Source organism: Lynx rufus, unplaced genomic scaffold, assembly GCF_022079265.1.
Source record: "Lynx rufus isolate CCGP_SWC_20201006 ecotype Redwood Valley unplaced genomic scaffold, mLynRuf1.p SCAF_4, whole genome shotgun sequence".
Classification (NCBI taxonomy): domain Eukaryota; kingdom Metazoa; phylum Chordata; class Mammalia; order Carnivora; family Felidae; genus Lynx; species Lynx rufus.
In genome coordinates, this window is record NW_025814856.1 from 46,735,843 (window position 1) to 46,762,073 (window position 26,231).

Consider the following 26,231-nt stretch of genomic DNA (forward strand, 5'->3'; position numbering starts at 1 on the left):
AATAGTATATTTATATCCTGTTTCATCAACTGTCGTTGGAATCTGTTGCCTTCACACTGTGAGTTACAAAGAACTCAGTGGGGCTTCTCTATCACCTGTGTATCTAACACTCTTCCTTCCCCCTTAAGTATTATTCTTAATTCTTACAGTGGTGATATTTATGACCTAAAATAATGTAATCCTATCTTGATTTATTTTTGGAATTTAGACAGTTTTCTCTCGATGCTCCCCAGGGAAAGAAGTGGAAATTAGCACATTAGCATTTTCGCCCGGTTCTTACCTCCACTGTTTTTTTTTCCAATTTTCATTATTTTTATTTTTTTACTGGCAGGATTATAATTCTTTTATTATTTACCTAAAATTAAAAATATTTTTATGTTTATTTATTTTTGATAAAGTGAGTGCGTGAGCAGGGGAGGGTCAGACAGAGAGGGAAACACAATCCAAAGCGGGTTCCAGGCTCTGAGCTGTCAGCACAGAGACCCATGCAGGCTTGAACCCACAAACTGCGAGATCATGACCTGAACCGAAGTTGGACACTTAATAGACTGGGCCACCCAAGGGCCCCTAGTACTCACCTAAAATTGTAAACTGAAGAAAACTATTATAATATTACCATAAGTAATCACTATTTACCACAGAACTAATTAGCCTGATTGGATCCATAGAGAAGAAAATGTAATATTGTGCCCTTAACCTTCAGCCACTTGGCAGGAGATGTCTTGAGCCTCAGTGCTCAGGGCTATCTCCCTTCAGTACTTTTTAGATTCCTCTTCTTCTGAGACATACTTAACTACCACTGCTTCTTTTCATCTTACCCTAGCTTCTTCCTGAATTTCTTTCTTATTTTGCTTGAATGTCTTATTGTCACTTAATTTGTTGTTCTGTATTTTGGTTTATTTTATTGCATAGTAACCATAAAGGTGTCCTGTAAGCACGTGAATACTTTAATCTCCTTGACAGGTCATTCTGGCATAGATGAACTATAGGTGATTCACATTCCTATTTTGCTGTCTGAACTTCACCCCTTGATTCCCCATCAGAGATTATACATTGGAATGTAAGTGTTTAAAATGCCCTCACAGTAGGGGCACCTGGGTGGCTCAGTCAGTTAAGTGTCCGATTTCAGTTCAGGTCATGATCTCATGGTTTGTGGGTTCAAGCCCTGCCTTGGGCTCTGTGCTGACAGCTCAGAGCCTGGAGCCTGCTTCGGATTCTGGGTCTCCTACTCTCTCTATCCCTCCCCTGTTCATACTCTGTCTCTCTATCTCTCCAAAAATAAATGAACATTAAAAAAAATTTTTTAATGCCCTCATGGTAGAAAAGTCATAATTACTGGCTTAAAGATATTAAAACATGCCATTTACAACTTTGGTAGATATTGGTGGTAAGGCATTACTTGCAACAGAGCCTACCCTGCCATCCTGTGTTACTGACAGAGAACCCCAGCTCTCAGAGCCTTGCTCCTGGTCCTTTATTCTCCATCACAGCTGACAGCACCAAGCATTCCTGAGAATCACCTTCAAGTGTCAAACTTGGCTCTCCCTTCAATCCCCTTTTTTACAGCCAATTATTTTTTTTAGAATTTTTAATGCTTTATTTATTTTGAGAGAAAGAGACAGAGTGCGAGCAGGAGAGGGGCAGACACAGAATCTGAAGCGGGTTCCAGGCTCTGAGCTGTCAGCACAGAGCCCGACACAGGGCTCGAACCCACGAACCATGAGATCGTGACCTGAGCCGAAGTCGGATGTTTAACCAACTGAGCCACCTAGGCTCCTAGGTCCATGTCAGGCTCTGTACTGACAGCTTGGATCCTGCTTCAAATTCTGTTTCTCCCTCTCTCTCTGCCCCTCCCCACTCACACTCTGTCTCTCTATCTCAAAAATAAACAAACATTGAAAGAAAAACTAATGAATTTTATCTCCTGATTTTTTTTCTTTTAACAGTACTTCATGGAGGTATAGTTTACATATAGGAAAACGTAAAAATCTTAAGTGTACCGCTAATTAGCCTTTTTAAATATGTATACACCATCAAGATCAAGATATACAATGTTCTTATAGCTCTAGAAAGCTCCCTTTTGCTCCTTTCTAGTCAAATATGCCCCCTCCCCCTCCTAGTACCACTGGTCTGACTTTGTTCACCACTGTTTATTTTTGCCTGTTCTAGAATTCCTTTTATTTGTTTTTAAAATATTTTTTAAATGTTTATTTATTCTTGAGAGAGACAGAGACAGAATGTGAGTGGATTGGGGCAGAGAGAGAAAGGCACGGAATCCGAAGCAGCTCCAGGCTCCAAGCTGTCAGCACAGAGCCCAACGCGGAGCTCGAACCCACGAGCTGTGATATCATGACCTGAGCCGAAGTCAGACACTCAAAAGACTGAGCCACCCAGGCGCCCTTCTAGAACTCCTTTTAAATGGAGCCAGACCTGTTTACTGTCCGGCTTCTTTTGCTCAACATAATGTATTAAAGATTTATCCATATTGTTGTGAGGATTGGTACTTTATTTTTTTCTACAAGTGAGTTGCGTGTTTTTCCATTCTTCTGTTTTTATTTTTTAAAATTTTTTTTCCTAGATTTTGACTCTTATGGATAAAGCTACTATAAACCTTTGTGTACAAATCTTTCTGTGCACATATGCTTTTATTTCTCTTGTGTATGTGCCTAGGAGTGCTATTTGCTAGGTTATAGAGTAAGTACATGTTGGACTTTAGAAAAAGATGCCACAGTTTTTCTGTTGTGGCTGTATCATTTTGCACTGTCATCAGCAATGTATGAGAGTTCCAGCTGATCCACATCTTCACCAACACTTGAGAGTTTTAGTCTTTTTCGTGTTGGCCATTCTGGCGTGTGTATAACAGTATCTTCTTGTAGTTGAATATTTCTTTTAGAATTTTACGTTTATTTATTTATTTAAGACAGATTGTTTTTAAAGTTTATTTGTGTTGAAGAGAGAGAGCACAAGCAGGGGAGAGGCAGAGAGAGAGGGGGAGAGAGAGAGAATCCCGAGCAGGCTCTGCACTGTGCTCTGCACTGTTAGTGCAAGCCCCACATGGGGCTCGAACTCAGGAACTGCTAGATCATGACCTGAGCTGAAATCAAGAGTCGGAGGCTTAACTGACTGAGCCACCCAGGCCCCCCTTGAATCTTACTTTTGAAACTGGGAGTACATGCACCTTAGTGTATATGAATGTATCTTCCTGTTGTTCAATTTATGTTGGCTGTCTAGGGTCAAAAACTAGGGTCAAAAACTTTTTCATTCATAATTAGAAAACATTACTTCACTGACTTTTGGAATCCATGTTTGCTGAACAGAAGTTTAGCTCCAGTGTGGTTCTTTGTTTTGTAGGTAACCTATTTAGCCTTTGTGATACAAAGAGTATGGATGTTTCTTGAGTAACTTTTTATTTTATCCTTAGAATTCTGAAAATTCAGTGGTATCTTTCTATTCATGAACCTGTTTTAATTCTTCCAATTTAGTACTCAGAGATCTTTTGGACTCCCAAAGGGCCACACCTTTCTTCATCTTGAGGATGAAGGATATTTATTCTATTTGGGGAAATTAAGTCCTCCTCTCTGTTGTCTCTGTTATCTGTTTCTGATAGTCCTGCTACACAGAAGTTGGGACCCAGTGGACTTTTCTTGTATGTTACATTTTTCCCCCCTCTTTTTGCCCAGCATCCCACATCATCAACATCACTCACCAGAATGTGACTGCTTTTTCTTTTTTTTTTAACCAAGGATGAACCTACATTGACATACCATAATGACTGACAGTCTACCTTAGGGTTCATTCCTTGTGTTGTACATTCTATGGGTCTGGACAAACATACAAGAGCATGTATCTACCATTATAATATCATGCAGACTATTTTCATTACCCTAAAAATCCCCTGTGCTCTGCCTATTTATCTCTCCTCCTACCCCCGAACCCATTGCAACCACTGGTCTTTTTATTGTCTCTGTAGTTTTGCCTTTTCCACAATGTCATAGTATTGGAATCATACAATGAGTAGCCTTTTCAGATTGGATTTTTTCACTTAGTAATATGCATTCAAGTTTCCTCCATATCTTCTAATGGCTTGATAGCTCATTTGTTTTGAGTGCTGAAAAATATTCCATTGTTGGGTGTACCACAGTTTACTTACCCATTTACCTACTGAAGGACACTCTGGTTGCTTAAAAATTTGGGCAATCATAAAGAAAACTTCTGTAAACATCTATATGCAAGTTTTTGTGTGGATATAAGTTTTTAATTCTTTTGGGTAAATACCAGCTTTAACTTTAAAACGGTATTTTTCACCTCTTTGTTTTTGCTCTACATCATAGGGGATTTATTCAAAGCTTATCTTTTTTTTTTTTTGAAGTTTTAGAATACTCCTGTTTTCTTTTTTAATTACATCCAAATTAGTTAGCATAGAGTGCAATAATGATTTCAGGAGTAGATTCCAGTGATTCGGTAGATTTGTCTTTCTCTGACTGACTTATTTCTGTCGATGGACATTTGGGGTCTTTCTATACTTTGGTGATTGTCGAGAGCGCTGCTATCAACATTGGGGTGCATGTGTTCCTTCCAAACAGCAAACCTGTATCCCCTGGATATATGGCTAGTAGTGCAATGGCTGGGTTGTAGGGTAGTTCTATTTTTAACCATTTGAGGAACCTCCACACTGTTTTCCAGAGTGGCTGCACCAGTTTGCATTCCCCCCAGCAGTGCGAAAGAGTTCCTCTTTCAATGCATCCTTGCCAACATCTGTTGTTGCCTGAGTTGTTAATGTAAGCCATTCTGACAAGTGTGAGGTGGTATCTCATTGTGGTTTTGCTTTGTATTTCCCTGATGATGAGTGATGTTGAGCATTTTTCATGTGTCTGTTAGCCATCTGGATGTCTTCTTTGGAAAAGTGTCTATTCATGTCTTTTGCCCATTTCTTCACTGGATTGTTTGTCGAGTTTGATAAGTTCTTTATAGATTTTGGATACTAACCCTTTATCTGATACGGCACTTACAAATATCTCCTCCCATTCCTGTGGGTGCCTTTTAGTTTTGCTGACTGTTTCCTTTGCTGTGCAAAAGCTTTTTATTCTGATGAGATCCCAATAGTTCATTTTTGCTTTTGTTTCCCTTGCCTCTGGAGATGTGTTGAATAAGAAGTTGCTGAGGCCAAGGTCAAAGAGGTTTTTGCCTGCTTTCTCCTCTAGGATTTTGATGGCTTCCTGTATTACCTTTAGGTCTTACATCCATTTTGAGATTATTTTTGTGTATGGTGTAAGAAAGCATTCGAGGTTCATTTTTCTTCATGTTGTCAAAGCTTATCTTTTGGTTAATGTCTTACTCCTCACCTCATCTGTTCTAGTATTCAGTCATTCCATTCAATATTTAATTTTGGCTATTTTGATCAGATTCTTTTATTCTGATGATTTCTTTTTCATATCAACCTAAATTATTTTATAGGTATAAAATATTCGCAAATAATTTTGATGACACCAGTTAGTTCTTATTAAAAAATTGATTCTTTGTTCCCTAGATATTTGTTTTTCTTTTTTCTCAGGTCAGTTTTTTTATTCATCTTGATCCTTCTCTTCATTGTTTTTGGTTTTCCTTAATTACCTGGTCCAGTTAGTCTAAAGACTCTTTGTGGCAGGTTGGATATTTCAAAGATGGCTAATTTAGATTTTTCAAAGATGGAAGTTTGGATATTTCAAAAATACTCTTCTTATAACATGATGTTGACATAGTTTCATCAAGAGGTGGGATATATGTTACCTCTCCTTGAGTTGGGGAAGGTCTGTCGACAGTAGAAGTGAATTCACAAAGGTAAGTCATAAGAGCAATACAGTTTCTGCCTGGCTGTCTCTCAGAACATGCCCCTTTGGAGCCCTCAGCTGCCATGTAATAAGCCTAGCTGTCCTGAAGCTACCACACTAGAGGGACAATCTAGAGAAACCACATGGAGATAGAGATGCCCAGGGAGACCTTGGGGATGGAGCCCCTTCCATTGAATTACTCCTTTGCTGGGGTGCCTGGGTGGCTCAGATGGTTGAAAAGCCAACTTTGGCTCAGGTCATGATCTCACAGTTCATGAGTTCTAGCCCTGCTTCAGGCTCTGTGCTGACAGCTCAGAGCCTGGAGCCTGCTTCAGATTCTCTCTCTTTCTCTCTGCCGCTCCCCCACTCGTGCTCTCTCTTGCTCTCTCTCTCTCTCAAAATAAATAAACATTAAAAAAAAATAGAATTACTCCAGGGCTGAGAGGAGCAGACGTAAGCTGTCCCTGCTGAATGCTGCCTAAACTGCTGATTTGCAAGCCAAATAAATAGTCATTGTTTTAAGTTTTCGATAGTTTGTAACAACCAATAGATAACCAGAACACAGCTCTTGACTGTAGCCATGGCATCCAAACTGCCCTCTCCTAAAGACGTCCACTCTCAAGCTTCTTTCTCCTTGGGAAGGATTGTTCTTTATTCAAATACTTTCCCTCCACTCTTTTCTCCATCCACCAAATTCTACCTTTTAGAATTTCCCCAAATTTTAGCTCTGCTCCTGGCTCCCTTATTTTGTTTTCCTTCATAGTTTTATTTTAAGTGGTATTAAAAAAAAAAAAAACAAAACCAACCCACGTTTTTTGTCTTTTTTGTCATTTCAATAGGTGTTGAAAGACCAAATCCTGTGTTCATTTGACCAGATGACTTAAAAAAGTAACACACACACACACACACACACGTTTTCAAAATTGAAGAAAAAATCTGAATGGAAGAAGGGGAATGAAATAATTTAATGAAGAGACTTTTTTTGTAAATCACAAGTAATGAATTTTGAAGTTCCTGGAGGAGAAGTGAGAGAAGTGAACAATCAACGTGAAGAAAAGCAAGGTTTAGGTGTGAAAAATCTCCTTTCCTCTTAGCAAATTTTAAGTCAACTGGTGTCTTGTTGACACCAGTACAATGTTGTGTGATAGATCTCTAGAGTTTATGCATCTTACTTAACTGAAACTTAATGACTATTGATAAATAAGTCCCCATTTCCCCATCCCCCATCCCCTGGTAACCACTATTCCAATGTCTGATTTTCTGATTTTGACTTGTTTTAGATACCTCATATAAGTGGAATCATGTAGTGCTTGTCCATCTGTGACTGGTTATTTCACTTAGTATCATGTCCTCCAGCTTTATCCATGTTGTCACATATGGGTAGGGTTCCCTTCTCTTTAAGGGTTAAATAGGAGCACTTGGAAGAGCATGCAACTCAATCTCAGAGTCACGAGTTAGAGACCCATGTTGGGTATAGACATTACTTAGATAAATACATAAATTAAAAAAAATAAAATAAAAGCTGAATAGCATTCCATTGCATGTATATACCACATGCCCCCAGTCAATGGAAAAACACTTGGAGAAGTCAGGAGGTCTCCATGAATCTTCAAAAGACTGCCTGGTTCTTAGCTCTTTCTGAGGAGAATATCCCCATGAGAGGCCTTCTTCCAAGAGCTGTCGCATAACTTGAAAAATTAACTCACATCTCAAGCCATGTCTCATCAGATCAGAGATGGTGCCCAAATCATCTGAACATAAGCACCTCGACCCTCTGAGGCTGTGTGGGGCATGAAACTGTTCAGAAGAGGCATTCCACTTTGTGTGGTAGGGAGCTGACCAATTATAACCTCTTTTGTAGGAAATATATGTCCTAAATGCATAAACATAAGGATGGGTACTTGAATCAGGCTATCTCCTGTGCCTCAAGTCTCTCCATGACTATCGATCAAAGGAGCATGAGGTAGAGCGATTACACGGCTGGGGAAATGTACCATGCTACTTCTAGTTCCACTGTATCCTGGCAGTAACTTCCAATCTCATAATAAATCTCTGGGCATGTTTGCCACAGATGACTTAAAGGAAAAAGACTAATAGAATGAGACCTAACCCAAGTCAGAGTTTATAATTTACTTCTCTGTTCAGTATTAGGGCTATGGAAAGGGCAACATATCTGTCATTGCTTTGCAAAACACAAAGTGATTTATGAATGGAGCTAAAGTGCTTGCTAGTGACCAACTGGTGTTTGTTTCTGTCTTATCATCTGCATCAACATCTACCTATTGTGAGGACATTTTGTTTAAAATACAAAACTCTGGGGCGCCTGGGTGGCTCAGTCGGTTGGGCAACCGACTTTGGTTCGGGTCATGATCTCATGGTTTGTGAGTTCGAGCCCTGCATCGGCTCAGAGCCTGGAGCCTGCTTTGGATTCTGTGTCTTATTCTCTCTCTGCCCCTCCCCCACTTGTGCTCTGTCTCTCCATCTCTCAAAAATAAATAAATGTTAAAAAAATGAAAAGAAAAATAAAATAAAATACAAAAATCTGTCCCACTCAATGCCTAATTAATTAGAAACTCTAGGGGTGTAGACAGGAAATCCCTTGATATCTGCATTTGAAGTTTCCTCAGCTGCTCCTTATGTGCACTGAAGTTTGAGAACCCTTGTAATACATGTAGCCTGTGTGTGTGTGTGTGTGTGTGTGTGCATGTGTGTAGGGCACATGCACAGTCTATGTGTCAAGGGCTTTTTGTGGTGGGGCCAATGATATTGCCTAGAAAGGAGAGTGAAATCAGCAAATTCCTGCTAAGCCTACATAGGGGCAGCCCTTTTGAGGAGGGATTACCTCATGGGAGGATGTTTGTAAGAACTGGGTTCAAATATTGTAGTGTAGTAAAGGGCTCCTTAGGCCAAGGTTGGCATCAAAGGAAAAGAAGTCATGATCCACCTTTCTTCAAAGGACCCATTGTAGGGCATGAAATTGGCACGTAAGAATCCACTCCCATAGTAAGCAGACCCACTTGACAGACAAGCAAGCCATTTAACTATATGTACAGGTACGGCTATATGAGGAGTCAACACAATGAAATGCTTTTGTAATGGTTGTTCAGTAGCTGTTGCCTTAATCCCCCTTCCCCTCAAGTGTTCCCTTTACCTGACCTTCTCACCAGGTTCCTTCCCCCTGGTGTCCATGATCTAGTAATCAAAGGCGAATGCTAGGCATGGTGAAGGTTCTAGCACCCTGCAGGGGCACTATAGCCGGCCTCTCTTCTGATTGGTTGGTGCCCATGTTACACAGACGGTTTAATATTTTAGGTCACGTCTGTGGCAGGTGACTTGTTTCTGACAATAATATCAAATGGTAGTTTGGAACATTAGCAGCCCGGGTAAATTCTCAGCCTGAACTGAGAATTCAGGATGCTTCCCATTGGAATTATAGCAGACCTCCTTCTTCAACTCTGAGGTCCCTTATGGAATCCTGACATGCCATGGTAGAGACAACACCACAAGAGACAGATACCAGACTCCCTTTTTAATTTATTTTTAGAAAGAGAGAAAGCTCAAGCGAGCAGGGGAGGGAGGCAGAGGGAGTGAAAGAATCTTAAGCAGGCTCCATGCCCAGACTCTAGGATCATGACCTAAGTCGAAATCAAAAGTGGGACACTCAACCACTGAGCCACCCAGGAACCCCCAGACTTCCTTTTAATCTTGACATGTAAGGCTGTGAGCTGGTCCCTATTCAAAGGCATAAAATCACTACTAACCTGGAGATCATGAGGCAACTTGTATTGGTTAAATAAGCATAAAGAATTAAATTACTATGTATGCCATAGATGGGTTGTTGTGTTACTGAAAACAGATCAGGAACTGTGGTTTTCTTGGCCCGTTGGAGATTCAGACCACTAGAATGGACACTCCAGGAGGGTTTTCTTTTTTTCTGTTTTGTTCCCTGATATCTCATTGCCTATAATAATGCCTGGAACATAGCAGGTGCTCTATACATGTTTGTTGAGTGAAACTACAATTTCAGAGGATTTTTAATTTGTTGTTTTGTTTCAGCAGAAGCAAGAAGAAATTAGCAGGAGATATCAAATCTATTTTCTACCTGGAAGCCGCAGCATCCAGAATCCCTCCCTACCCCTTATGACAATGGTAACCTCCTTTGGAACTTAAAAATCAGTGGTTTTAATTTGCAACCCCTGCTTGAGGCCAACTGTAATTTACTATTTTATGAAAGAATAGCACACTAAAGATAGGACAAAAAGAGAGTGTGTCCACATTATTCTCGGTTGGTAACTGAGCTCTGTGAGAGAGGCTTCCATTAAAGGCTCACCTGGCGATAGGTCCTAAGCAGACCTCACCCAGACCCAGGAGCTGATCTCAAGTAGCCAGAGGGATTTGGGTGAGGGGAGAGCCTCCAGGCTTGATCTCCTGATGTCGGAGTTTTTTTTTCCTGAGATTTTGCTTGTTTTGTATTTTTTGTTTGCTTCTCTGAGCCTCATTAAACAGTCCCTTAAACATTCATTCCCAACTGTTTTTTTTTTTTCCGTTTTCTTTCTGAACCCTCCACGCAACCAAACCCTCCAGGCAAAACACCCAGAAACAACCGGCAGGTCATTTAAATTCGGTAGATTTTAGTTGCATTAGGATGATCATATTAAATTAAAACAAACAAAAAACACCTCCTTTAATGGTGGTCCACTTGAACATTAACTAGTAACACTAATCACTATATTGATAGTTGTAATTTCTTGAGGACCTATTATGTGCCAGCCAACTATTTCACATACATGGGTTAACTTTTGTGCTGATAATAACAGGGAAATTGAGGTTTAGAGAGACTGTCTTGCTCAGTGGAAGGAGGCAGAGTCATAAATCCTGATATAAAAGTGCATAATAGGTTCAGTGCAAAAAAGGCAAGTTCCATAAAAGAATGTTATATAACAGAAAGCATACATTAGCCCATACATATGTACTTGCATAATAGATGTTTGTAAACACATGTGGAAAATATGCAGAAAGCTGAGCAATCTCAGTTACCTCCCTTCTCTTTAAGCCTTGGTTTTTTAGATCTATAAGCAGGAGTACTAAAAGTATTCATGACATGGAAAGGATATGACGATTCAGTCTAGGTGAAGCATCTAGCACAGTGCCTGGCGCAGAAATGAGTCCTTGGTCCATTTTTGCTATTATGATTATTATCATTGATACTACTATCACTAAAGAAAACTAACCCAACTGTCGAGCAATTACCTCTAGGAAGCGAAGCTGAGGGGTGATGAGGGAAGGGATGGTGATTGTATTTTCTACTCACAGTTGTTGGAAGTATTTTATACCAATCAGACATTACTTCTGATATGTATTATGTAAATTATTTTATAAAAAATACCTCTCGTGCCAAAAATTTTTTCCCACTGCCTTTATCTCCCCCTACAAGCAACTAGTAAAATAATAATGGACTTTTAAAATAAATCTTAAATGTCTATTTAAGTGCTTCTGTTCCATAGCATATTTTCGGCCCCAGAGCAGTGTGCAGAACCCGATGTCATTAACAAAGTTTTCTTTGGATGCCCTGATTCAGTCCTCCCCCGGAACATCGGCAGAGCAGACCACCTGCCTAGGCCTGGTCAACGCCTGGGGTATTTTGGACCGACGTGTCTATCCTGAAAGCTTGCAGGCCGCCTTTGAACTTGGCTTGGCAGCGGATGAAAACCTTTCCCAGCCTCCCAGACGATCCCGCTGCGCGTCAGAACATTGCTTCTGCTTCTTGCTGCCAGGAGGAGCCCCTGCAGTGCGCCCTGCAGCCGCCAGCTGGAGCTAAAAGGCTGCGGCGCGGGCGCGGGACCGTGGGAAGCCTCGCAGCGGGGGCGCATCCCTTCCGTCCAGCTCAAGGCCTGCGCAAGCCAACCTGCGGAAATGAGAGGCGTCCTTTCCGAAGCTAGGCAGAAGTTCACGTATATCTCGCTTTTCTACCCCTGTCTCTTTATTTCATTATCAAAGGTTGATTTAGGGGTTTAATAAAACCAACTGAAATACTGTTAACGGAGGGAGATCACAATGTTAAGATGAATGTAATCTGGCGGTTACTTAATTCATTGGGAAACACAGACCTCCCTACCAGATGTCAGTCAGACCTGGAGGTAGACGCTGGGGATGCCAGGTTGAGTAAGACAATCCCTGCGCCAAGTCACGGGTAAAAGATGGTTATGATGAAACCATTTTGTTCTGCCTTTGGCTGAAGTGCCAAAATTTAAGTTTTTTTTTTTTTTTAACGTTTATTTTGATTTTTGAGAGGTGGGGGAGGGGTGGAGAGAGAGAGGGAGACACAGAAGCTGAAGCGGGCTCAAGCTCTGAGCTGTCAGTATAGAGCCAGACATGGGGCTGGAACACACTAACTGGGAGATCACGACCTGAGCGGAAGTGAGACCCTTAACTGACTGGGTAAGATCGCCTTGGAGGACTTGTAAAAGGGATGGCTTTGAGATGCTGAGCCTTTCACCCCAAAGAAGGTAGTAAAGGGGCCCAGGGCGGGGGGGGGGGGGCGGGTTAAAGGAAAAGAGTGTTTGGAGAAAGCTGATGTGAGGATAGCCCTTCCTTCACCCTCACCCCCAGTGAAGGAGTTTGTGGGGGTACTACTCCTCACCTTAAAGCTAGGGAAAGGGGCTTTAAATGAACCCCTTGGAGAAGCTGGGCAATAAAGTGGACTCCTGCCTCTGTAATCTAAGACATGTGGCACAGGAGTTGGCTAGGTGTTCTGACTGAGGACACTAGGGGCAGTTTTGTGCCCGTGGTTTGTGAGGCCAAGTATGGTGAGTGTTTCCAGGGGACCAGATGTGGATTATCTATGGAGATAACTGGAGTGGGGCATCCGTGGATGCTTCCTCATGGTATGAGGAGACCTCGGCAGAAAATAGACTCCTGGCTACTCCGATCCCAAAGGAAGGAATCCTCAAGCCACCTGCTGGAATAGAGATGGGTTGGCCCCAATCCAGCGAATTGATGAGATATTGCCAGTGCTCCATGAGAGTAAGAGTCAGCGTGAAACATCTGTCACACCCAGAAAGTGCCAGCATCTATCATGGCAATGATGGTCGAGTCAGCACTTTCTGGCTCACATACCCCACTCTCCACATCCACTAGGTCTGATACTTCATGGGTTGAGAGACAATGTAGCACAGTTTGACCAGGACAGTTCTTTTTTTTTTTTTTAATTTTTTTCAACGTTTTATTTATTTTTGGGACAGAGAGAGACAGAGCATGAACGGGGGAGGGGCAGAGAGAGAGGGAGACACAGAATCGGAAACAGGCTCCAGGCTCTGAGCCATCAGCCCAGAGCCTGACGCGGGGCTCGAACTCACGGACCGCGAGATCGTGACCTGGCTGAAGTCGGACGCTTAACCGACTGCGCCACCCAGGCGCCCCAGGACAGTTCTGATTTACATCTGAACTCCTGGTATAATTATCAACAGCACCCTTTCACTTTCAAAAGGGTCTCGTTTTGGATGATAAATTACATGTTAATCATACTGATGGAAGAATAGGGGTAGCCACTTAAGCAGGTGTTACGGATTGAATTGTGTCTTCCCGGCAAAGTGATATGTTAACGCTTTAATCTCCAATGCCTCAGAATGTAACCATATTCGAAAATAAGAAATTTATAGAAGTAATCAAGTGAAAATGCAGTCATTAGGGTGGGGTCCTTATAAAAAGGAAGAATTTGGACACAGAGATAGACACACACACAAGGAGAATGAAGGCATGTGAAGATGAAGACAGGGATGGGGTGATGCCTCTACAAGCCACACAACACCAAAGACGGCTAGCAAATCCCCGGAAGCTAGGGGGGAGGCCTGGAACAGAGTCTCTGTCACAGTCCACGGAAGGAACCAGCCTGCCGACACCTAGGTCTCAGACTTCTAGCCTCGAGGCTGTGAAATTATACGTTTCTGCAGTTTAAGCCACTCAGTCTGTGGTCCTTCATTTATGGCAGCTCTAGGAAGCAAATACACCAGGAAAGAGAAGTAGCCAATCTTGCCCTGTGCCCCTTTCCAGAGGTCTAGTGTGCACTGGCTCAGACTGAAATAAATTGTTTTTCGGGTTCTTAAGACTTGGCATATTGGAGTATGTGCAGTGATTTAAGGGGACAGCAGGATGTTTTTGTTACATAAGAGTGACAGGGGCAGGGGAAGAATGGCATACCAAGGGGACACTGGTTAAAGGGGTACATTGCGTGTAGAGAAGGTAAACACAATAATAAACCAATAACAGTTTATCTGCTTTTTATTACCCCTGTGCTGGCAACCTCGAACAAAGTCAGTGATAAAACTCTCCTTCTGCACGGGAGGTCGGGGACCACTCCCACCTTGGTATATGCTATTGCCCTAGAGTGGGTTTAAAGGACAAGACAGTGAGAAATAGCAAAACAAAACAAAACTATTGTTGAATCCAGTGGTTTTCAACTGGAGGCAATTTTTGCCACCCAGAGATATCTGGCAATGTCTGGAGACCCTTTTGGTTGTCATAACTGGGGGCCAGGGTGTCCTACTGACACCTAGTGGATGGAAGCCAGGGATGGTGTGAAAGATTCTACACTGCACAGGATGGCTGTCCATAACACAGAATTATCCGGTCCCAAATGCCAGTAGTGCTGAGGTTCAGAAACCCTGGCCTTCACACTGCAACCACCCGAAGTATACTAAGTGCTCCTGAAGTGATTGTGAGAACATTCCAGCAAGGATTCCCAGGACGTGCTGTTATAGAATGCGAGCTCTTAGCAAGAGGGGACTATGTCAGTCATTTTCTGGGTAGCATGCCTGTCACAGCAACACCCAGAAGGGAATGTCCACATTAGGCATTGGAATCTTGGATGTGAGAAGTAAAAATATTGGCATTTAATGAGCACTTTCTATCAGCAGAGCACTGTGCTAAGAGATTTTAGTATATCAGTGCATTTGACTCTCATGACAACCCTGAGGGGTAGATATTATAGTTGCCATTTTAGGCTCAGGGAGGTGAAGTAATTTGCCAAAAGTCAGAAGTGAGAGAAATAGGATGCAAACGCATACCTGTTTGATTCCAACATGCATACTTTTACCTAAGAAATCATAATACCAGCTAGTAATCAAAACCGCCAAAAAAGCAATTATGACCTGGATAGCAAATTAACTTACTCTCCCTGTAGCCAAAATGCATCATCATATTTCATATCTTTTCTTACCCCAAAATATATTCTACCTTCCTTGCATACAGAGTTGTTTCCTTTTTTTTTTTTTTTTGAGAGAGAGAGGAAAAAATGAGAGTGGGGGAGGGGCAGAGAGAGAGACGGGGTAGGGGGGAGAGAGGGAGAACTCCAAGGAGGCTCCATGCTGTCAGCGTGGAGACCAACATGGAGATCAGACTCACAAACCATGAGATCATGACCCCAGTAAAACCAAGAGTCAGACCTTTAATTGACTGAGCCACCCAGGTGTCTTTCTTCCTTTATTATTTCTGATAGCTTTAATTATGTACCTTAATTAGAACTCTTAACCCTTAGAAACCTTACTTTCTTGTGAAAACTAAGAAGCAACCTATTGTGAACTGTTACACCAATATTCTTTAGATTGGCAAATTAGGGGATACATTTTATAATTTCTCAAAGCATATGCTTCTTTGTCATAGAATCTTTTCACATGGCACAAAACATGTTTCCTAACAGAGTCAAATTTATCTTTAGTTTCTCTGTAACAAGACAAAAGTAGGCAAATCTATGCTTAGTAATTCATGTTCTATTTGGAAATGATTTAGATAGTCAATGAATTGACATCATTCAACTTAGAAAAACTGAAAGGTTTCAAGTTACCAAGATCTAAAGGCCACTTTTATTTATTCATTTTTTAACATCCATTCATGATTTTATTTTATTTTTTAAATACGAAATTTATTGTCAAATTGGTTTCCATACAACACCCAGTGCTCATTCCAACAGGTGCTCTCCTCAATACCCATTGCCCATCCTCCCTTCCCTCCCACTCCCCAACAACCCTCAGTTTGTTCTCAGTTTTTAAGAGTCTCTTATCGTTTACCTCCTTCCCACTCTGTAACTTTTTTTCCCCTTCACCTCCCTCATGGTCTTCTGTTAAATATCTCAGGATCCACATAAGAGTGAAACCATATGGTATCTGTCTTTCTCTCTGTAACTTACTTCACTTAGCATAACACTCTCCAGTTCCATCCACGTTGCTACAAAAGGCCATATTTCATTCTTTCTCATTGCCATGTAGTACTCCATTGTGTATATAAACCACAATTTCTTTATCCATTCATCAGTGGATGGACATTTAGGCTCTTTCCATAATTTGGCTATTGTTGAAAGGGCTGCTATAAACATCAGGGTGCAAGTGCCCCTATGTATCAGCACTCCTGTATCCCTTGGGTCAATTCCTAGCAGTGCTATTGCTGGGTCATAGGGTAGATCTATTTTTAATTTTTTGAGGAACCTCCACACTGTTTTCCAGAGCGGCTGCACCAGTTTGCATTCCCACCAACAGTGCAAGAGGGTTCCCGTTTCTCCACATCCTCTCCAGCATCTATAGTCTCCTGATTTGTTCATTTTAGCCACTCTGACTGGCGTGAGGTGGTATCTGAGTGTGGTTTTGGCTTGTATTTCCCTGATGAGGAGCGACATTGAGCATCTTTTCATGTGCCTGTTGGCCATCTGGATGTCTTCTTTAGAGAAGTGTCTATTCATGTTTTCTGCCCATTTCTTCACTGGATTATTTGTTTTTCGGGTGTGGAGCTTGGTGAGCTCTTTATAAATTTTGGATACTAGCCCTTTGTCCAATATGTCATTTGCAAATATCTTTTCCCATTTCGTTGGTTGTAAAGGCCACTTTTAGGCAATAGGCTTTAGCAGTGCATACCAGAGTAAGCCCACAGTGACCACCCAGCTGGATACCAACAGGCTCATTAAGAGACCCACCTCAAAAGAGCCACAGGCTCTAACTGACCAATTACAGCAAGACACAGTTCCTAAGATTACCAAAAAAGGGAAAATCCCATATGTTCCCATACTTCCTCACTCCACCCTATAACTGTGGCCTCTAACCACCACCTTGTGGCAGACAGTCTCTCCTTTGCTGTCCTGTCCATGGTTCTCTTGTGGTGTATTCTATAAACTTCTCCTTTTTTCTGCCTTGAGTGAATTCTTTAACTGCCCCCACCACTGGCTCCCAAACAGTTGGGATGCCTCACATTTGCTAGCCCTCCATCCGATTGGGACATCCTACACAAAAAGATTTTTGGAAGCTATTTTTAAAGACATATACCATAAACTTAATTATCGCACCTAAAAACTCTTATCCCACTTACATCTATCTAAATCATTCCCTTCCAATAATTGTTTAGACTACTCACAAAAACTTCATGAGTTATTAGACAAAGTCAGCCATCATCTCAAGCTAATTTTCTTGCTGACAGATTTTGCAACAGAGATACTATGAACTTATTTGACCTGTGAAAATTGGTAATAGGAAGTCATTAAAGGGGCACCTGTGTGGTTCAGTCGGTCAAGTGTCCAACTTCGGCTCAGGTCCTGATCTTGAGGTTCATTAGTTTGGGCCCCATATTGGGCTCCCTGCTGTCAGCGCAGAGCCTGCTTTGGATCCTCTGTCCCCTTCAAAATCCCCCCCCCCCCCAACCTTTACATTCTCTCAAAAATAAACCCTGAAAAAAAAGAAAACGAAAGCCATTCACATGAAGTCCTGAGATTTGGGCAGGGGGAGCTCTCATACACTACCACTCATAGTCAATTGCAGACCCAACAGGGAGAGATGGGCTTGACCTTACATGGACTTGACCTTACACATGGAGGCTGCTCTACTACTCCAGCCAGAGCATGAGAAACTTTCCTCATCTCCCTGGGCAACATTTCTGCCAGTGTGAAGCTACCATACTGTGAACTCCCAGTTTATACCAATGGGCTTTTAGTTCATAACAGCCTTCCCAATTTACCCCTTTTCTCCCCAAAAAGCATGCCTCTTCTTCTTTCCCTGGACTTGCCTATGGTTTTCCTGCAGTTTGCTTGCCCCATACTGCAGTTCTTTTTTTTTTTTTCCAAAATAAATCCATCTTATGCTGTTAATATAACTGGCAGTGTCTATTTTTAAGGTTAACAGACTTTTAGTAAGCCTATGTAGAATAAAGTACTCTAACACTAACTGTAAAGACACACCTATTTTTTAATGTTTTATTATTATTTATTTTTGAAAGAGAGAGACAGTGTGAGCACGGGAGGGGCAGAGAGAGAGGGAGACACAGAATCCAAAGCAGGACCATGAGATCATGACCTGAGCCGAAGTCAGACTCTTAACCAACTGAGCCACCCAGACACCCCAAAGACACAACTGTTTTAATTAAACCAACAAAATAGAACTAGCTTTAATATTGAATATTTTGCCAGATCATGTGAATCTGAAAACCATCAGGGTTAGTTCTACCACATATTTTTTTATGTTTATTTATTTATTCTTGAGAGAGAAAGAAAGACTGAGTGGGGAAGGGGCAGAGAGAGAGAGAGAGAGAGAGAGAGAGAAAGAGAGGGAAGCCCAAGCAGACTCTGCACTGTCAGTGCAGAGCCTGACATGGGGCTTGAACTCACGAACCATGAGATAGTAACCTGAGCCGAAATCAAGAGTTGGAGGCTTAACTGACTGAACCACCCAGGTGCCCCTCATATTTTTGAGAATTCAATTTATATAAGCACTTAATTTTCTTTAAGCCAACTAAATAGAGCTCTTTTACAGATTAATTTTGGCAATACCATCTGGAGGTAGAAAATACCACATATTGGGGTGCCTAGGTACACTAATACAAAACTTACCAGTTATAAAAGAATTGGATCTAAATTGTTTTCCTGGCAGATAGAATAGATTAAGGTTACCTGCTCAGATGATTACAGCTTTTTGTATTTTTTTTCCACGTTACAAGTATTTAACAGTTTAATCACGCATGTAGTTTTCACCAATACACAAAATGGGTCTTAACCTGTCATGGCAATCGTTTTGGTCTCCCATCCAAGTACTAACCAGGCCCGGCCCTTCTTAGCTACGGCAATCGTTTTGGGAGTGATTACTGTATCAGGAAAAACATACGTCACCAAAAACAGAACAACATCAACATTCCAATGTTCTTTTCAAAGAGTTCCTGATTTTCAACTTAAGAGAATGAATAGCATTTAATTACTGCATCCCTTGCATATGGGATGTACGACAGGCTATATACCAAGTCATCCAGGAGAACTGCAATGTGCAGTATAATAAGGCCAGTCCTGTCTCGTGCCACAGGAGGTAACTACGAAGCACAAAAGCATAACAACTATTGCAAGTAATCTTGTTGTTTCAAACGTTTTCTTCAGTTGCTTCATGGGTTGCATTAAAAAGCATGTACTAGCTTAAAAAAAAAAAAAAGCATGTGCTGGCTAATACAGCAATATGTCCAAGGGTATAAAACACTGCAAAAAGATTTATGTCACCAGGAAGCCACAGTAATCCAGTTTCAAGGATAGAGAAGAAAATGTCGTGCAGGAAGCATATGACAAACCGCTTCAAACTGGTGTGGAAACTAAGGGACCAGGCATCCAGGACCTGCGAGATCACCACTGTGCTGGCCCTGGTGGCCCCTGTTTGATGTCTGCCCCCCCCTCCCACCACCGCGCCCTCTAGCTTTTTGTGTTAAAATTGGTGGAGTAGACACTGAAGGTTTGTATTTGTCCTTGCCAAGTCAAGTTCCAAATGACCTTTCCCCCTTTTGTTTTTTTCTTTTGATAGGAATTACCTCCCTGAAGTTTGGGTATCAAAGAGATGATCCCGATTAGAGTTCTGGATAAGATCCCAGTAGAACATTACATCACAACAGCACAGAAAAAAAAAAAAAATTCCTACACATCTTTTGAGATAAATAGGGGAGGAGGTTTAGGGGCTGGTAAAAAGGATAGATGGACTTTGAATTGTTTCTAGAACTGCACCTGTGGTCCTGTAAAGACTAGATTTGTAAAGAAAAAGAAAAAAGGACACCTTTCTTGAATTCCTCAAAGAATTGTGTTGCCATCTAATGATATCAAGGACTAACATACTCACCTAAGTTAGAATGTTTTCCTTTTCCGCTGGCTACATTTAGCTTAGGGGAAAAAGCCTTTAAAAAATTCCTATCAGGTTCTGTATATTAGCTTCCAATTTGGCCAAATTTCTGATCATAGAGTTGTTAAATCCTTCTAAATATCTTGTCAGTTTTCAGCAGGCAGAAACCGTAAATATTTCTGGCAATGCTGCATAGCCATTAATTTTCATTTCAGTTTCCCCTTGGCTGTTTAAGGAAATAATGCATCAGCTTATCAGAAAAATCCCTCAGAGTCCCATCAACTTTGGGAAGAGCCCTCCTTCCAGTATAGATAAGGAGGATTAAATTGGATGTTAAAGAATTTAACCTCAAACTCAAAGGTAGAACCTTTGAGGACAACCTTTTTTTCCAGTGTCGCAGTTGATTACAGCTGAGATATTGATCCTTGGACCCGCATTTGGTGATGGACTCCTAGGAGGGTGCGATGCAGGAGGCCAACGTGTTATGCTAAGTGCCTGGCTTTGGCTTTGGAGTGTTCTGGTGATGTGAGAAGGAAGATGACTCATTTTAAGAAGAATGAAATAAAAGCTGTACTGTCTAGTTAACAATACGTTTACAACCTTTTGGAAATATGTACGAACTCCTCTCCCCCACAATGAGTCCCAAACCTTAGACACTTCACTTCCTGGTTCTTCATCCCTTGTCCATTTCATGGGGTTAATTTTCGCAGGCTTTGCAATGAACAATGCCAAAGAACCGAAGTCTCTGCGTCACCTCAAGGAATGTACATTTGCTCCAATCAAACTACTTTTTGCCTTACATGGGCATAGGCGACTTTCAAGTAAGGCTGTACCCTCTCTAGTACTCAGTCAATGAGGAATCAGGAGAGGGACTTGCACACTAGGAAATAAACTGACTGCTGTAACCATCCTAAGGGCCTGTCCATCGGACACCTGCCCTTTCAAGAACATTGACTGAAGCCTTGCTTCACTGTGCTCGGAGTCTCTGTGTCCCTCCTTTTGATGAGGGAGCATGAGGCAGGCTGAGGACAAACAAGTTAGCAGCACCATCTCCCTCCCAGGTGGGACGTGTGTGATATTCCTTGGACACTCCAAGGACAAAAAACAAAAGGTTAAACTGATAAGAATCTCTACCAGTTTACCAGAAAAAGGCAATCCTATCAACAGCCTGAAGTCCAGAAACTCCCTCCAGTCTCAACGTTACTTCCTTGCGAGAGGGAAAAACAACCTTAGATTGACAATAGCTAGGCCACCAGTAAGTCTTTAGCATGTCAAAGTCTCTTCGGAAACTCCCTCTTGACTTTATCTCCCCTGACTCCATAAAATGGTCACCCCCACACTTACAGTGCAGCTCTTCCTGCCCACGGGCCCTGTCCCCATGCTTTAATAAAATCTTTACCTTTTTGCACCAAAGAATTCCTTCTTGGCCATCAGCTCTGGACCACCCCACCATCACCTCAAACCTTCATCACTTTGATTGGGTCAGTGGGTTTATTTCTCACATTAGTAAAGCAAATCGCTGGCTGACCTTTGTTTACAATCTTGTTCCAAAGTTCTTTTTTAGTTAACCTTTTAATAACACATGTACATTCAGTTTTTTTCACCCGGAACTCGAACAGATTTTAAATGTTCGACTTCTGACCGGGGCGCCTGGGTGGCTCAGTTGGTTAAGCCTCTGACTTCAGCTCACATGATTCTCGAAGTTCATTGAGATCTCTTGGTTCATGAGTTTGAGCCTTATGTCGGGCTCTATGCTGACAGCTTGGCACCTGGAGCCTGCTTTGGATTCTGTCTCTCTCTCTCTCTCTCTCTCTCTCTTTGTGCCCCTCCCCTGCTCATGCTCTGTCTCTCCTTCAAAATAAATACTGAAAAAAAATTTTTTTTAAATGGTTGATTCATGACCACCAATTTTGTGGCTTTTTTGGCTTCTGAGATTCTCATTAGCAGTAGCCTTTTCTCACTGGACCCAGCATAAGTCAGACTCAGTCTAATCCTAGTCTAGTTCTGGTACCCATGTTGGACCTAGCCTTTCAGCTGGTAACCACCGTGTTCTCATGTGGAATCTGGGGACTAGGGAAAGAACTGAACCAGCAGACTTCAAAGAATAAATAAATGCTTACTTATTTTTAGAGAGAGAGATAGAGAAAGCATAAGTGGGGGAGGGACAGAGAGAGAGTGAGGAGAATCCCAAGCAGGCTCTTCATTATCAGTGCTGAGCCCAATGCCAGGCTTGATCTCACAAACTGTGAAATCAGGACCTGAGCTGAAATCAAGAGTCAGATGTGTAACTGACTGAGGCACCCAGGCACCCCCCCCAAAGTCCCTTCAAACTACTCAGCTGTGGCCCTAAATTGGGTGAGACTGGTGGCTTCCCATATTTTCTGCCCTTTTACCAATCCACTAATCTCAGGAAATAATCCATTTACAAATAAGGCAGTTGGAGCAGGCTGGGTGACCTTCTTTATTGTATGGACCCCAGGATGCCCTAGGAAGAGAGCTTCCAAACAGGTCTTAATGTTTCCCACAGATTTATCTCTTTTGTTTGCATGTTTGGATATTAGACTACCCAGGGCAGGCAGGGATGATTCTCTGAATGGCTTGTAAAAGATCAGTTACTATTTTGCCAGCTTTTGCTGGTCCATAAGGGAAACACATTGAAGATCAAGGATCTTGAACCTCATCCTTGGGGTTTAGCCATTTTTGCCTCCTGCACCCATTTTTGGGCTTTACTAGGTCCTACCAACATGTGCATGAGCTGGTAAAGATCTGGCAGACTGGGTGGTTAAGTCCGGATATTGATTCGAAATTCTTAAAAAAAAAAACCTTCTGGGGATCCTCCCTAGATTTAGAAATTTTTTTTTTACCTACAGCCCTAAGTTTTACCTTTGACTAAGGAGTGAAAGATGCCTTAGGAGGACTTCCTGAAGCTCCGGTGGCTGTATTTTAAAAGGTAGCTAAGAGTCTCTTCAGGGTGGAAAGGCAATTCAGAGAGAGGATTAGGAGACTGTGAGCACTCAAGTAAAGGACAGAGGGAGTAGAAGGAGGAGTCACATTTGTCTCACAGTCTTTTGTTTCAGATACCTCTTGTGTCTTTAACTTTTCATTAGCCTTTTGTCATGACTCTTTCAGTGAAGCTATTTTGAAATTTTGAAGCCCCATTGGAAGCTTCTACATAACAATTAAACTAGGTACCCCACTCTGTTTAATTTAGGAACTCTTCCTTTCCTTTTTTCTTTAATGTTTATTTATTTATTTTTGAGAGACAGAGAGAGAGAGAGACAGAGAGAGAGATAGAGAGAGAAAGAGAGAGAGAGAGAGAGAGTGAGAGAGAGAGAGAGAGAGAATTCCAGACAGGCTCTGCGCTTACAACTTGATTAAACCCATCAACTGTGAGATCGTGACCTGAGCCAAAATCCAGAGTTGGAAATTTAATCAATTGCACAGCCAGGTGCCCCCTGGGACTATCATTTTTAGACATGAAATAAGCAAGTATGCTGGAAGTGGTGTAACTTACTCCGTAGATTTAAAAAATCTACTTTTTTCTAATTTCTAAGCTAATTTATTTTAGCTAAGAATTTTTGTGTCTCATGAAGCCAGGTTAATACTTGAAACGGATGCATCTCTGGGTTGGGTGCACCTTTCAGTGTACCTCATTGCATGGAAATTTTCTTGAGGTTGGCAGGTGACCTGGTAGCAATCTAACCCATTCTGTGACCAACTTATTATAACACAGAACTCCTTGGGTTAGGTGGCCAGCACTCTTCACAGCTTTTAAATGTTCAGTTCACCACCTGGGGTGCCTGAGTGGCCCAGTTAGTTAAGCCCCCGACTTCAGCTCAGGTCATGATCTCAGGGTTCATGAGCTCAAGCCCTATGTCGGGCTCTCTGCTGACATCTTGGCACCTGGATCCTGCTTCGGATTCTGTGTCTCTCTCTCTCTGCCCCTTCCCAGCTCACACTCTGTCTCTCTCTCCTTCAAACATAAGCATTAAAAAAAAAAAATAGAACAAAAATGGTTGACTCATGGCCACCAATTTTTTGGCTTTTTTGGCTTCTGAGATTCCCATCAGCAATAGCCTTTACCCACTGGACCCAGCTTAAGTCAGACTCAATCCAATCCCAGTCTAGTTCTGGTACCCATGTTGGACCCAGCCTACCTTCAGCTGGTAACCACTGTGCTCTTTATGTGGAATCTGGGGACTGAACTAACAAACTTCAAAGACTGAGGACTGCAGACTGATTATTGAAAAAAAGAAAAAAGGTGGGGTACTACAGCTGTTACCAACAGTTCCCAACGTAGAACCTGGGAATATGGGGACAAAACCAAGGGCTGGGGCTTCCAACCAATTAAGAAATAGTGGAAAGCAAATTAGGGAACTCAACCCGCAAAGAGCAGAGCTGAGAACTGAGAGAACTTACCTTGAGCAACAGTGAGCAAGACAGAGAATTCCCAGCATTCACTGGTACCATGCCTGTGTTGCTCACAGTTTCCAAACGCCATCAGAAGTTCGCTTGGGATCCGACTGCTGCCACCACATTTGTTCAAACCCAAACTCAGTTGCATAAATTTGAAGATCTAATTGGCTTTATTCAGCAGTTCTCGAACCTGGAAGTATCTTATCTAGCGAGCAGAAGGGAGCTTTGAGCAGCTGTGCAAAATGGAAGACTTTTATAGGCAGAAACAGGAGCAGGACAAGGAAGTTATTAGTAACAGCAAAGAAAGGATTGTTGCAGGTAAGGTCACCTTCCTTTGGGGCCAGGACAGTGGTCTATCTTGCAGATGACCTCACTAGTGCTGGTCAGGAAATTCCAGATTGACTGGGTGAAGGTCACATTCCTGCTGTTAAGTCTTGGTTTGCTACAATGGAAATGCGGCTTCTTTCTTTTCTTTTTTCTTTTTTTCTTTAAACAATCTCAATTACCTTATGGACTTTAGCTAATAAGGTAGCAAAATGAGTTCGTTAATTGTAAAAAATTAAACAAATGTAATTAGGGAAGGTGTGAAGGGGGAAGAGGGTTATGGGAACTCTTTGCACTTTTTGCTCGATTTTCTGTAAGCCTAAAACACCCCTAAAAAAAAAAAAGGCTGTTAAAAAAAAAGAATTATTTCATTTTCCATGTAGGAACCCCTTCTTGAACATTTCAATTAGGCTGCTATGAAATCATAAAGTTTTTGAGATAAGAGGTTCTTAAATGTTATCTTATCCGAACGCTTCACACATAAGGAAGCCGAAGCCCAGAAAGGAGAGGTGACTTACCCGAGATCACAGTTATTTAGTCTTAAAGCCAAAATAAGAACTTTTTCTTCAACGTAAGCCTTTACCTTCCAATCAGAGTGCTCTTTGCACCATACCACACTGCATTAGGTATCTGTGTTCTACCTTTGGGATTGTCTTATCATTGGCTTTTCTTAAAATGGGATTGGCTAGCTCAATTTTAGAATGATGAGGAGTGTTCCTTCTGTAGGGATGAGGGCACACTGCTCCGACCGAGATGGACAATTTTGGCATGAAGATCATTCTGAGCTGAAGGCAATTGAGATCCTATGGGCTCAAGAGAAACTTTTGTCCCTCCTTTACTTACCTAGAAGAATCTAAATTGGTTGGAGGTCTTTCCCAGAATAAGGATTATTAGCAGAGATACATTTTATCTGAGTCACCCATCTGTATCACAGGGCTAACATCTGATTCCCAAACAACTGCTTCTCTTCTTTAAAACAAATTTGTTTTTCTAATTTCTGTTTTATTTTTTTAAGTGTTTTTATTTATTTTTGAAGGACAGAGAGAGAGAGCATGAGCGGGGGAGGAGCAGAGAGGGAAGGAGACACAGGATTCGAAGCAGGCTCCAGGCTCTAAGCTGTCAGCACAGAGCCCAATGCGGGGCTCGAACCCACAAACTGTGAGATCATGACCTGAGCCGAAGCTGGACGCTCAGCCGACTGAGCCACCCGGGCGCCCCTCTAATTTCTTTTTTATTAAGTAATCTCTATGCCCAACACGGGGTTCAAACTCACAACCCTGAGATTAAGAGTCACGTGCTCTACCAACTAAGCCAGCCAGGTGCTCACATTTGCTTTCCTTATTACTCTGTGAAGTGCATCCCTTTCCTCTGAAGTTGCAGACCCCTACCTCCTTTTCCTTAGTTCAGGATGACATATACTCCTCACTTTGCCTGACTGTCTTTGGAATTTGTCTGTGTGGACTCCAAGTACGTACACTATTAAATTTTATTTTCTCTTGTAATCTGTCTCATGTCAATTTAATTCTGAGTCCAGCTAGGACTTTTGAAAGGACAGGATTTCTTCTTCTCTGAC

General features: G+C 41.9%; 1 pseudogene; it reads left to right on the top strand.

Annotated features, from left to right (window-relative positions):
- The window catches only part of LOC124523360 (transient receptor potential cation channel subfamily V member 5-like), a 35,634-nt pseudogene extending 23,888 nt beyond the window's left edge, over positions 1–11,746 (top strand).
- The last annotated feature ends 14,485 nt before the right edge of the window (positions 11,747–26,231 follow it).